Below are 14,590 nucleotides of genomic sequence, written 5' to 3'. Positions count from 1 at the left end.
CATAAGGCCACCCCAGACTACCAGCTTTCTGTGTCTTTGCCAATAAATGACAAGCACTCTGTGCTACCTGCTCACACTGAGGATGCTGGCATGAAATGGTCCATTTCTACGCCTGCAAACTATCTTTAATTTCTAAATCACAGTGGCTGCAGATGACCTGCCTGTTGGGAATGGCTGCTGGCTTGTGCTAACCCTAAACTGGGCTCAGACATTGTCTGGCCAGAGCTAATCTGTCTCATTGGTCCAGACCAAAACCACACCAGACCCTGTGCTAACAATTTAACACCGAGGCAATCAAGTTCAAGCTCCCAGAAATGTTTCCTGTTTAATTTACTATTCTAGATGTAGTCAGTGTGTCTAGGCTTGATAGATGCACTGGGAGAACGATTTTGAAAAACGGGAAAAGGCTCAGAAGAAGGCCACAAAAGCAATTTTGTCTATAAAACTTAGTGAGATGCTCAAACAGCTTATTTATTAACTTTATTTAAGGGACCGAAAGGTGTTGACCATGATCTACAAGAGCCCATATAGAAAAAAGGATTTGCTGTAGACAACTACCCTATACTCCAGAAGTTAAAAAGCATGCTGATATCCAGGAGCTAGATAAATTCCATCTATAAATAAGGCACATTTTTAAGCATTAGGAGGATTAACTACAGAACAAATTAACAAGTGCTCTGATGAATTCTTCATAATGTGTGATCCTTAATTTAATTTTTTTCTGAATAAAAAAAATATCTTGTGGATACAACAGATGCTTGGGGGTTCATAAGGAAAGAGTATCTGAGTTTCTTTGACTTGTGTTATACAAAAAGACAGTTTAGATTATTGTACTGGTACATTCTGATCTTGAATCTGATTTGACAGATAAGACTCCATCAATACCTCTAAAGTGTAAGTGGGCAGATTTCCTGCTGGATCTGTGAAAAAAAAAAAAAAAAACAACAGAAAAAAACATTACATTTGTAGTTGTAATCCAAGCTGTGTAACCAAAGAGGAACAAATTAGGCAGAAATTGCTTTCCCTTATTGGTGCCAGCCACTGGCTAGAATAAAACTGCTGTGAAAAACAGAAGTCATTCTTGACATAGCTGTGCAGAAACTACCTTATCTTACCTATATGAATATGTTGCATCTGCCCTTTCTAACTGCTTGAAGAAAGCAAGATCCCCTCTACATGGCACCTACGTCTCACTGAAAGGGCTGGAATTTCTATGCCAAGGAATTTTGCAAAATTTTTGCCCAAGAGATGTTTTCATACCCAACCCAACCCAAACACAGCACAAGCTAAATGGCATGCTCTACGTTACATCACATATAAAAATATAGCCATGATCCATATTATTGTTCTATGAACACAAAAATAGCTGAATTTTGAATAGGCTTTCTGCTCGGGTAGGAAACTGATGACACAGACAGATGGCTTTCTTACAACATCAACTTAGTCACGAGGCAAAGGTGTAGAGGAAAATTCATTGGAGGAAGTTGGAGCAGCAGAGCTCTTATCCTGTCCTTTTCTGTGCAGTAGTTTGTCTTCTGCCTAACATGAAGGGAAAGAGCTGGAGAGTCCTTTGGCCAATGACCACCTCCCATTTTCTTGAGTAGCTGGGGGAATAAAGCTACAGGTACCCAGTGTTGTCCCTTCACAGGTCCTCACCCCTGACCCATGAGGCAACCTGTAGTGATGGCAAGGGGAAAAGCCTGCACCATAACCTCTCCTGCGTATCAGGTCAGGCAGTGAGATGTGAATATATGCTGCACTGTCCAGCTAACTTCTGCTCCCTTCTGGGACGCCACCAAAACCAACTGTGAGAGCCACTGCAGGGTCCCATCCAGACTCATTGCAAAGCACAATCTTTCTTGCTAGCTTCCCATACAGCATCCTGAGCCCTGATGTTATGGGATGGGAGATCTCTGGGCTCTCTTAGGTTACTGGGCTGCCAGGTAGTCCCAGTTGCCAGCACCATTTGCAAAGAAGTTGCAAGCAAAAAGCATTGGCAGCTGATTCTGTCATGTTGAGACATCAGCCAAATGCCCTATAAGCCTACTTGCTTTAAAGAGGTCTGTAATCTTTGCTTTCCAGTTCTTCAGCAGTAGACATTGAGATGATGTTACAAGCTAAGTATCAATTCCAAACTTATCTGGAGCAGCATAATGGAAACATGAATGAGTAACAGCTGAAAACAGGTTAGCAAAAAGAAGTTTGTTGTGATTTCCAGATGAAAGCCTGGAAGAAATACAGTTCATATCCAAAAACGTTTTTATTCCATTACACAAATTACCTCCACACCAGGAATTAGCTAGATATGTAAAGATACCTCCTGCAAAACAAACATAAAAATGGGGTGGGGAAGAGGAGAGAAATCCCTGCAAATCTTATGGGGTTTAAATGGTTTGGTTATATTAATTTGGTTATTGGGAATCCTCATCTTGAAGCAACATCCCTCTGGATCTGTGATACCACATCCTGGCTCTGCACACTTCTTGAGTATCCTCTGACTGGTACTCCATAATGATGACAAACTCCAACCCCTTCTCCACCCACTGGAGACTGAAAGGACTTTAATGCTGTAAATAACTTTTTAAAAACGAGATTCCTCTGAACATTTACATTTTCTGTTGGTGGAAGGTGTCAGGTTAATGATTCATTTATAATAACAAAAAGCCACCTCAGAAGACAAATTTTCATCGCCTTATTTTCGTTGCTGTTAGTACACAGAACTAATCCAGGGTTTATCTCCACAAGTATTTATGATTTTTGTAGTTGGGTGTAATCTACTCAGTCAGTAATTAAATACCTTAATTTTTTTGCACAGATACACTGTACACTTCATATTGTATGACTTATATTGTATAGGTTGTCTTAATTTGGTGTCTTATTCCTTTTATTTTTTGTTGCAGTAGGCGTTTCAGGATTGCCTAATGCCTTCTAATGTTGTATTATGCAGCAAATTATTTCTGATATTTTCTAGATGGTTATTTAGATGAAATAAAACATATACTGAACAATAAGGAATTAACCTCTCAGCATTAACTTAGCATGAAATAGCTGATATTTACTAGGACCACAACCTGCCTCCTAGGGATTTCATGTACCCAGAACAGGTTTCCAAAACTACTCTTCTCAGTAAGCAGCCATTAAAGCACTCTAATCCCAAGTGGTGCAGTAGAAATAAGAGAAGCTTTGCAGCATGTTTAAAGACATTATCCTAATACCCAATAAATCCAACTGAAAAACAATATTAAATTGCTAACATGTCAGCCAAGAAACAAGCTCCATCAGCCAGGGCAGCATAAGCCAGTGCAGGAGGAGCTTCAGCTTTTGCCTGGGAGGTCCATATCAGTGCATAGCACTAAACTTCACAGCTCCCTCCGAAAGTATTTTACCTGCATGCAACAGCAGAAATTGGTGGCTAAACGTCTATATTCCTCCAAAGCCTCACCCTTTTCTGGGATGTGTCACATGCATTTCAAAGTGTCAGACACATGGCTTCTCCAATGCACCTTCCACATGGTCATGTACCAGAGGTGGGTGTTTTATGGTAGACATGGCAGGAGTGACCTCCACAAACACAAAAAGCACCTTCCCCCTGTCACACTTAGCCAGACACTGCTGCTGCTAGCCCACTGTCCCTGTCAGCCTGCAGCATCCCCAGCCACATGCCAAGGCTGTGACTGCTACTGGCCTGAAACCCAGCCTCAAAAGATCAGGGTTGCATGTTTGTGGCACCTCAGGGAATTTTAAGTCAAGCTCAGCTTAACAATCAAAAGAACAGGGCTGTAACAGCCTCTCATCTCCAAAAGCTGAGGCAGGCTTGTGAGTATCTCTGTATTTGAGCCTGAGTTTATCTATTGTCTTAAGGATCTTTCCCAAGAGAACTGGATAAAGAAACTTTGATGGGGCCACACATTCTTGGACTGTGAAATATTTTCTTTCATTCATTTATTGTATTCATAAATAAAAATGCCTCATTAACTGCACAAATGAATTTTCTCTCCAATTATGTTTACCTTCTATTATATATTTTAATACAGAAAATCAAGTAAGCGCAGACATAAAATACTGCACTCTGTTGAACAATCTGTATTTACCTAAAGTATTTTTTCCAAAGTCCATCTTTGTGACACTTTAAAACATTCAAGTTTATTCCTCTTCAGAAGCATCAGATTTCAAAATCTTCAGCAGACTGGAACATTCATCCTTCTAATGACTAGTAATATAAATTCTGCAAACACAGAACTATTATTCATCACAGAGCTCTCTTAGCTCTGCAGAAATGAATAAAATAATTTCTTGAAATACACACATAAAGCAAATCCATGTCTTAGAATGTCTGTGGGTACATGAGATAATATTATAGGCACAGATCTATTCAGGGGGAAGATGTTACTTGCAGACATTGATATTTCTGGCTGGTACCTTGAGAACAGTGGAGCAAGAGGGTGGGTTGGGAGATAAATTTTCCCCAGATCTCTGGATAATCTCTTTTGAGTATTTCTAGCATTTTTGTAGATGTGATCAGTTAAAGATATGAGAGGCAACACTTCTAGGGAGAGATAATCTAATTTGTTAGAGCTCTTGCTATTAGATCATCCTATTTGCTGTGACAGTGTCCTCAGGAAAACAAGCTGGTAACTCTTTGTGGGTGTTGCTTTCCAAGTGTGAGAGTGTGAATCTATTATGCTCCTTCCGCAGACAGGGACAGGGCTGGGGGGGGAAGCAACTTGTTAAAGATGTTGCAGTAAATCACTGGAAGGGCTGTCTGCACCCAGACCTCCCTGCTGCTTGCTGGTTTAGCAGAAGCCTTTACTGACATCCTTGTAAAATTAAAACTTACAGCCTCATTCCTTCAAGTAGTTACAGACACACTAAACTTCAGGCGCAGGAGCGGTCCCGTTAAAGCCAATATGCATACTTGCATGCTTCATGTTGAACCTCTCTTTTGCGGAAGCTCCAAACCACCCCAGACATCAAACCCAAGTGTAAGAGACCCAGAGCAGAGTCACTGACTGTGGACACCTATTGTCCCTCTGCTCTGCACTGGCTGCCGCCTGATCTGCTGACAGGCTCTAAAGCACTGTCTCTGGCCACAATTACATTACCTGGGGATGTCCCTGGCTGTTTGGAAAGCATTAAAAGCTGGAATTCCTATCGTGCAAGAGGCAGCACTTCACAGCACTACAGGATGATAGGATTTGCCCTTCCATCCCTAGGTCTGGCAAAACCCACATCTCACCAGCTCTGGAGCCCACTGCCAAAGGTATTGACCATTGAAGCTTTGGGTAGAAGTTGTGGGAGCTGTGGATTTGAATATAGAGATGGAATATGCTTGAACATGTCTGTCTGCATTTCTTATGCCTCTGGGTAGCTATTTCCTGCATAGGCTGTTATTTAAAATAACAGATAGAGAATTTAGACTTAAAAAGCTATATTTTTTTACTTTAATCTAAAGACATTAATATCATTAAATGATGTTTAATGGAGAAGTACAAAAAGAAAACACATTTAAAGGCATCTGCTCTGCGTCATTAGTGATTATCTTTCAAACTTAGACATTATGAGTCAGATTTTCCTCAGTCAACCTGACTGACAGTTAATGAAACTGCAACCACTTTGGTCATGTAAGCCTAAATGCATTTGTGGAGCTCGAATGGTAACCTGCAAAGTCCCATCTGGCTATGAGCCTCCCTGGGGCAAACAGAGAATAGGAATGAATGGGAGTAGGAAGAGTAGGAAGTAGGAAGTAGGAAGAGTAGGACATTAGGGAGAGTAGGGAGTAGGAGTAGGAAGAGTAGGAAGGAATTCCTTCCTACTTCATATGGAAGTAGGGAGAAATTGGTGAATAAAATTCAGATGGACACAAGCTATGATACCTTATTCCCCAAAGCTTACAGGAATCTTTTTAGCCACTGTACAACATAGTAAAGATTTCTATCTGTTTTCTTTCTTTACAGACTCAGGACAGTAGAGCTAAATTCACAAAAGAAATCCACATACCCATTTGAACCATTTTTCTTTTCAAGTTATATTTTCTAACAAACAGTTCTAAATTTTGCCACAAATAAATCTGACCTGAAACCAGGAGTTGTATTCATTTTGGACTTTTTTCATGTCCAAACCACTGATTCAAAGCAGTTTGGGTACAGCTGTATTAGCATTCTGTGAATTACTTTGTTGTGTAGCAGACTGCAAAAAGAGCAGTCTGAAGGATGCATTAATAATAATGAAGTTGATGGTGTGATGTGATAGTAAAAGGTGGTTTAAGCAGTGTTATTTGGGGTAATCATAATTAGCAGTAGCCGTTTAAAGGTCCCAGCATGCGTTTTGTAAGTAGAAATGTTAACCCTAGGTTCTTGACCAGTTACCAACATAAGCAATTACGTTCTTCCCACAGTTAGTAGTAAACAATCCCTTGTCGCTTCAATTAGACATGGTATTCTTCAGTTTCTCTCTGAGAGCTGTTGAGTAGCATTACCAGTGCTGTTATGAGGCTGCTGTGTTACAGCTGAGCGGTCCCAGTATTTTAGTTATAAATGAAGTGTTCCCTGCTTGTAAAAGGCTTCTGTAGAGTAGTCTCAGAGCACTGCATAAATCAATAAGCAACAGATGCACTTGATATTGTACACTGACTTGAGGGCAGGAGAAAAAAACAGAAGGGAGGAACACTACTGGCAGAAAGATAACACAAGGATATGAATACAACATGCGCACCTACCCCCATGAATGTACACAGGGGAAAAGGGCAAAGGCAAGTAACAGTGGGCTTGGTCCCAGAGGACAAAAACAATAAAGTCCAGAAGAACTGATTTAAGTCTGAATCAACCACCCAGTATCCAAAGGGAGCTTTCTTTCTCTAATTTTAGGCATGGAAATAAGGACAGCTAGTTCCCATATTCCCTTTGTAATGACTGACAAAAAGAAGAGAGCAACAAAAAGCAATATAACCAATATCAATTCTTTGTGTTTCTACAAGATTCCTTAAATTTGTCGATTTCTTGCATGTGGACTGACAACCTTGTTATCATGGTTAAAAGTCCTTCACAGCTGCAGTTAAGGTAGGAAGATCCTCAATTTCTTAAGAACCGTTTGAAGCAGAGGGGGTGGAACCAGATGATTTTTAAGGTCCCTTCCAACCCAAACTATTTGATGATTCTATGAAGAAATCTTACCACAACCTAAACAGTTCTTGAATACCAATTCTATACCCCAGGGGTGTTCTGCAGCAAAATAGTAATGTGACTACATCCCAAGAGATCTCTAGACAGACAACTATTAGTTATAGCCAGAATAAGAATGAATAGAAAGAACACAGTGTTAGGGACAAAATGTCAACAAATAAATATCTCTGGTTTGTCTTGGCAACATGGATCACCCTACCAAATAACCTGAACTCTTGTATTCTGTCCATGTTTCTTCTACTTTTCTACTCAGTCTTTTTTGTGTACTATTGGAATTCCACAAATAGAAACATCCCGCTGTGGTTTTGGACTATATGTAGAAGAAGGAAAACACTACCAGCACGTCATCTGTGAGATCTAGTTTATTGCTAGTGAGGTGGTGGTAAGGTAGTCATAAGGGTTTTGTGTTTTTCATTCTCATAAAAGGCCTTGCTGTTGCAGAAAAGCTGCTCATATGCCTATCAGATTACCTCCTACTGGTTTTCTGGCTCTTTTCCCCTAATACTTGACATTCCCATTGGAGGCCTTTGAATATTCTGGGTAGCATTGTCCCAAACATCCATTTAGTATTATAACCCCATTTGAAGAAAAAACTGCTACAGAGGACAAGCAGTTGTCAAGAAATGAATGGTTTCATCCAGAGAAAGGAAGGCAAGTGATGGAAAGTAATGTTCCTGTTTATTTGTATCTTGTGGTGATGTAGACAAGATGAAAATGTTTTGCAACAGGTCTGCTTCCACCTCTCCTGCTGAGAGGGATAAATGGATCTTAGAATCTTTTTCCCCTTCATTCCTATAGTTGCAGAAATACTGTTTTATTCAGGACCTGAGGAAGATGGAAGGGGGGTCTTAATGCAGAAAGAGCAGGACACTAACTGTAATATATCCCAGAAGTCCATTTGTCCATTCATTCCAATACTTGTAACTTCAGTACTTACAGGAAAGATGAACTCTTCTGCCCTGGTCAATAGAGTGTTGAATGGTGTGGAATAAATGATAGATCACCTATACAATTCTAAAGATATCTACCCCAGATGGTACCTAATCTACAGCCAGCAGGGAAAGGAGATAAATTTACTTTACATTTAGATAATAGTGTCAAAACAAAAAGGTAGAGAAATCAGCTGGCAAAGAGCACAGGAAGCAAACATGGAGATGAATATTAAGAAACCAGTTGCCCATACTTTCTGTAGGACTGTAATGACCACAGATGATTACTGTGCTTGTAACTGGGTAATCCCCTCTTTGGAACAGCACAGGAAGGGTCCTGCTGCCTCTTTAGCCAACAAACCTGTCTAGGTGGTGATCCATCTCCACCTCAGAAAACAGAGAAGCAACAGATATTCCTGGTGTAGTACCTGACATAGGCACAAACAATGGTAAGTAAAAGCAGATTTTTGCATATTTTCTTTGAGTTTCGCTGAAAGGTAAAACTCAGGATCAGGGAAGAGATGACAATGAACTTCTCTGAGGCTGAGGAAAAAGGTAAGCTGTGTCATATTCAGATACATAGTTTCTCACAGTTCTCTGTGCAATTAGGTAATAAATACATAGGAAGGGTGTGTCTTCTCCAGGAAACCTGGTTGGGTTAGACATAAATTACAATAGCGTCACTCCAATAATGAATAAGAAGCACATTTAACACTAATGAGACAGCAGAACGGTAAGGGATGCAATTGGGGAAAAATTCTTCTGTTTCTCAAAAGCAAAAAGTGATGTCCGTATTACCATTAAGGCATTATACACAAAAACCTCCAATAAATTGCAGGTCTAATTTACAGGTCTCATCACTCAGGCCTCAGGAGCCCTAGTGCCAGAGCTGCATATTACTGGATCCCTCAGCAGAGCTGGCTCAAGCTGCAGTGACGCAAAGTCTCTGCCAAATTACTGAGATCATGTAACCTTGTTAATTTTACCAGTATGAGGCAGAGATATGCTGTTTGCTGTCCCACACTGCATCTAGCCTGCTCCCCTGCAACCTCATACACTGCCAGAGCTCTTTTGTTACAATGATTCTTACAGTGTCTGTGTGGTTCTGTACTTGATCATCAGACTAGATGGAGGGCCAGACAGGAATATAATCCTCACTGTGTTACCTGGATCCCCTTCATCTGAACAATAGTCCTGAACAATATCCATGACATGAGGAAGAGAAGACAGCTGGTGGGGCTTTGGCACATGGAACTAGATCTCTCTGGACCAGCATACACCACTGAGCTTAGGGGAAATCCTGGCTAATTATGGGACATTCACTGGGGCTGCTGGTTATAACTCTGTGCAGAAATGAGAAGGAAGCAGTAAGTCTTTCCACACATACTGCATTTCTTGAATTTTTCACATTCAACCGCTTTTGTTCTAGGCTTTCTGCAACCCTTGATATCCCATCCTCAGAAATAATCATCTCAACACTGTTTAAGTACAAGCAGACATTAAAAGGATTTAATTAAAAGAAAGTGGAAACCGGAGGTGGCGGGGGAGAGGAGGGAAGAGAGAAAGAAAAAAGAAAAATAAAAGAACTTTGGACCTGGAAAACATGGGCAACAGAGAGCAGTGGGGGAGAAAGTAAGGAGACAGTTTAGCAGCTAGGACTACAAATCCTTCTCATTACCTTACAGTGCTTCCTGAATCATCTCATCTCCATTGCTCCAAGATACGATCCCTGGCAGACTTGGTGCTACATTACTGACTTGGTCTAGAAAATGTAGTTGGAGAGGATGATTAAAGGTATGAGGGATGTCAGGTGCTGAAGAGCCAGGGAATGACTTTCCTATACACAGTGCGTTTACCACCTGAAGTATCTCCCAATGCCCATCCCACTTCACAAGTGTGGCATACAAGAGAAGAACAAGAAACTCTGCTTCAAGCTGTGAGCAGCAGTCACCCATAACGTGCTTCCCATGGCCAACCAGGCAGCTCCCACTTCCCCCAGTACACTTACTCCTGGGCCACCACAGAGCAGCCAGCCTCCAGGATGGGGTGCACACCTGGGCCTTGCTATCTGGTTTCAACCACAGGTTTCTATTCTCCTTGAGCAAGAAAATGAAGCCACCATCCTCCCCCCAGCTGTGTTCCTCCACTGGGTTATTTTAGGATGATTGCCACTAGCATCTCTATGCTGCCTGGGCTAGCTCTGTGGCAGATGTCTTTCTGCAAAGGTCTCTGCACTATACCTCTGATTCAATGCCTGGGCATCAGTGAGAGACAGACAGGGATGAAAACGCATCAGCTGCCTTTGGGCGCTTTGGGGCAAACTGGTTCCCAGCACTGGCAGAGCTGATCTCCAGAACAGCTCTTTTGCTACCAAGACTCTGGACAACTGGGTAGAAAGAGACTTTAGCAGGGAAGCCATCTCAGGGCTGGTACAAGGAGCCATACGGCACTGTGCTGAGCTGCAGTGCAACTGTGTGAGCTGTGATACACAGACTGAGGCTGAAGGAATGATTGGTGAGGATAGAGAGTGCTAAGTAGAGGCCCAGGCTAGTTTCTCTTCATCAAAGCATTTTCCTGTGCGTATACACACGCATGCACACACACGTCTGTCTGCATTCAGGTGTTTTAATTGCTCCTATAGACCTCACAACAGCCAAAGGAACATTTCTGGGACCAGGGATCTGCTGGATTTCCTGGGAACCTGAGGCTAGAGGGCCAGGCAGTTTCCCAGGAGATGTTGGGGATCAGCAGGTGGAACAGGCCTGACCAGACCCTCCAGACAAGTAGGGAGGATCAGGTGTACATGTTTTGGGCAGAAGAGCCTCCCTGTGAACTATTTGGCTCTGTCAGAGATCGGAAGCGGTGTAGAATGGAGCAGTTGAAGAAGTAGCAGAGGTATCAGTGCTACACTGCACTTGAAACATTTTCAAAAGAGGGTGGAGAAAACATGGGAAATGAGCCTCTCACCTGGGCTCTGGTAAGCTCTGGTGGCTCTGTCCTCAGTTTTAGGACCTTCCTGTGGTCACCTGGGAACAAGAAGACACTCAACCACGCTCCTCAAGGGCCTTCTCTCCCTCAAGGCTCTGGTCCTTATCCTTGGGATTCCCCTTTTTGGGGGATCAGGAGGACTGGCTCTGTTACTGAACCACCACTGCACTCATGCACCTCCTCATCTTTCGCACTCCAGTCAGGTTTCCTGTAGCACAAGCAAGCTTTCCCTGCCCTGATGCTGGACAGGCCACTGACAACCTCAGTCCTCTTGCAGGTCTTCTAAGGACAGCCAGCCTTGTCTCTGTGCTGTTCCCTCACTGCCCCTGCTGAAGCATCTCTGCAACAAGGATTCAGAAAGCGGCACCTTGCTGCAAAACAGCCTTCCTACCCAGAGCCCTGGCAGGACTAATGCTGCTACCTCTATCTCTATCCAGTGTGGACTCCACCAGGCAAGACTGGATCAGGAAGATAAGAATGTTGTATACAATGCATGGGATGCCTTGCATTGGTAATAAGGTGCTGTCTTCGGAAAATCCGAAGTCTTTCAGTGGTGCAGAAATCTAATACAAAACAGGAGGTCTCATTCAAAGAAAAGCAAAGAAAGGCACATGCAGACATCAGCTGCAAAGCAAGGTTCAGTGCAGATCACCATAGCTAACAAAAGCCCCGTGGAGGCAAACTTTAAAAAGAAAGTGAAAGCACAGGGCTGAAGAACCGCAGCCAGTGGAGGGCATGATTCTGGGTGGCAATGAGCAAAAGGTGTTGCAATAACTGTGGATATTTAGATTGGGACAGGCAATACTGATCCAGTATAAAGTCTACTGACAGAAAGTTGATGCTTCGAAACTGGTAGAAGGGGTTTACACACAACTGGCATTTTGTATCATAGGTTCAAGGCTTTTTTCACCACGTACTAGATGTGAGTTTTAACACATCATCACATCACACCCTCACACTGCTGAAATATTCATATATGCTTAAATACCTATGTACACATATATAAAACAAGAGGCAACACCACCCCAGAAGTCTGCATCCTCTGAAGCCAGATACTGCAGCTGCCTAGTAATGCCTGGCAATTATCATCAGTAGATGGAAATACTCTCTTCTAGAAAAACAAGCAAACCTACATTTTGCAAGGAGAAAAATCCAACTGTGGAAATCAGTTTAAAGGATGTTTTTCAATTAAAAGCATTGTAAGGTACAATAAAATACCTAGAGGCTTTGTTAGAAGGCCCTAGATACACAGTTTTCAACTAGTTACTGCAAGGGAATGTGGGGAGCACCAGCAAAAACACCTCTGGAGAACCAAAAGCAACTTTCTTCAGCTTGGAAACTAACTTTGAACTGCAGGCAGCCACACCAGGAAGAAAGAAAGCATTTTATTTTATCTTTATTGTATGCACCCTATTTTGACAGTTTTCAAGACTGTTTGGGGAAAAAATTGATTTGATCTACCTGGATTCTCCACCTTCATATAGATATGCCATTTACTTTTGCACTGACAAACATTTTTTTGTGTTTCTGCTTCTTACTGTGATCCTGATGTGTAATGTGTGCACTACACTCTGAGTTTGATCTAGGTGATAGGAAATAAGGAGCAGGTAGAGCTGATGAAGGGGCTACTAAAGATGATTGAGGGAGTACAAGGACATAAAGACAGTAATTTCTTTATAACAGAAGTTTTCAAGTTTGATTTGTGGACACTTAAATGTTTTCAGTTGGGAGGTTTCAGAATCTTGTAAATTGAATGTAAGTGCGCTGACAGTAGGCTGGCTTGGTCTGCTTTGACGGATCCCCTAAGAAGCAGTCTGTAGGTTCACAGAGATACCTTGACCACAAATTGAAAAATCCTGCTTTACAAAACGTCTTTCTTACATGTAAGTGGGACAACCTAGGACAGATAGGAACATGTATGCCACTAAGTCCAGCTCGAGTTGCCATGTGCCCAGTTAAAAAGCAGCTGAGTTAGCTGCAAAACTGAAAGTTGAGTGCCACTGGCTCTCCCTGACAGCCTTGCATGCTGCATAGGTTGAAGCTTAACTTGACTCAGGGAAGGATCTTTTGTGTGTAGACAGGATGGAGTTTGGGTCAGACTCGCTACTAAAACGAAACTTTGGCACCTGGCCTTATTTTTTAAGGCTGATACTGTCATTACCTGCTCTTCTGTTTCACATTTTCTTTTACCAGAAACCTATTGAGAGGTTGGAGTGAAACTTCTCTAGGTCTCAGGGATTGTGGTTTCATGTAGCCTGCATTTCTCTTCTCTTCTGGTGATGGATGGCAATCCAATTCCTATGTCAATTGTCCAGTGTAGCTGAGAAAATTATGTATTCAGTAAAATTCATTCCCCAAGTAGTGTAGTTGAAGGGATCCTGACCCTAAATTTATTCATTAGCTTAAATTGTCAACAATTTTCTGTAGCAATTGATTCCTTGACCCTCAAGTACTCAGGAGCTGTCAACATATGCAATGTGAGGCTAGCACTTACTGAATTATGGCAGTTATACTACCAGAGGTTTGCTTCTTTCTCCTGTGCAGAAGGTGTCCGCTGGTTTGAGAGAGACTTCCTACAGCTTACCATCAACTCCTTCCTCTGCCTCAAAATGCAAAACCAGTGGAACCAGGAGTGTTCTCAAAGCAGAAAGATTACTTTCAAGTCTAAATCACTGATGAAATTATCTTTAGGTCATAGCAAACCATCACAATGGGAACTGTGAGTCTGAAATCTTAAATTCAAATTCATAAATGATGACTGAAAAAGGAAAATGAGAAACATGAGCTCACTTGGACCTTATATGTCAGGATGTCAGCAGGTGAACAGCTGATGAAAATATCCCAAGATTTTTCAGGCCCACGACCACCTTATTTAGACAGGACAGTTGCTGGACAAAAGATTTCCTTTGTTCTGAAATTGATACACACTCTTCTTTCCAATCTCACCCTCATGTGCACATTAGACAAAAAAAACCCAGACACTGCGACTGCTGGGATACACAGTAAGACCAATGGGCCAGTGTATTTAGAATCTTCTAAATACAGAGATACATCCCGACAATTTTCCTGAGTCTAAGTTAGTCTGGACCTGGTTAATTTGCTTGGCACCATCCACCTTGTTTCCACAACTTGCTAGGGAGCTGTGTTCATCCTCTTCTACCCATCCTCTGAAATTTCTCTGCTCTCTGAAGTGCAGTGCTGGTGTACAAAGGGCATGAGTACAGACGTGGGTGCCTTTTCTGCAGCTGAAGTCTGTTCTTCCTCAGGCTATGGAACCACTTCATATATGGCAATAAAAGGCTGCAAACACTACATGTATTCTGACAGCTGTAGAACCAGATTTCAGAGATATAAAATTTTCGTAATTCATATCTCTCTCCCTACATACACACGTTTTGTCTTTTGATAGCAAAATGTGGCCTGCAGTCTATGTAAAAGCATTGCTCACTAATGCTCTGTGGCAGGATAGCATATGACACATATTCAGTAAGTACA

The 14,590-nt window shown here is 42.0% G+C and overlaps 1 long non-coding RNA gene across 1 annotated transcript; it reads right to left on the bottom strand.

Annotated features, from left to right (window-relative positions):
• Window positions 1–507: 507 nt before the first annotated feature.
• LOC133272611 (uncharacterized) lies at window positions 508–11,318 on the bottom strand. Its single transcript, XR_009744483.1, has 3 exons — window positions 11,075–11,318; window positions 4,092–4,225; window positions 508–920 (listed from the first exon to the last, which is right to left on the bottom strand). It is a non-coding gene; the product is annotated as an uncharacterized LOC133272611 (long non-coding RNA).
• Between the last annotated feature and the right edge of the window lie 3,272 nt (window positions 11,319–14,590).

The sequence above is a fragment of the Pezoporus flaviventris genome, unplaced genomic scaffold (genome assembly GCF_033815535.1).
Source record: "Pezoporus flaviventris isolate CSIRO_AGI_PZ_B2104156 unplaced genomic scaffold, CSIRO_AGI_Pfla_v1 ptg000030l, whole genome shotgun sequence".
NCBI classification, from domain to species: domain Eukaryota; kingdom Metazoa; phylum Chordata; class Aves; order Psittaciformes; family Psittacidae; genus Pezoporus; species Pezoporus flaviventris.
The sequence above is the reverse complement of the archived record's forward strand: the minus strand, read 5'-3'. Positions and strand labels throughout refer to the sequence as shown.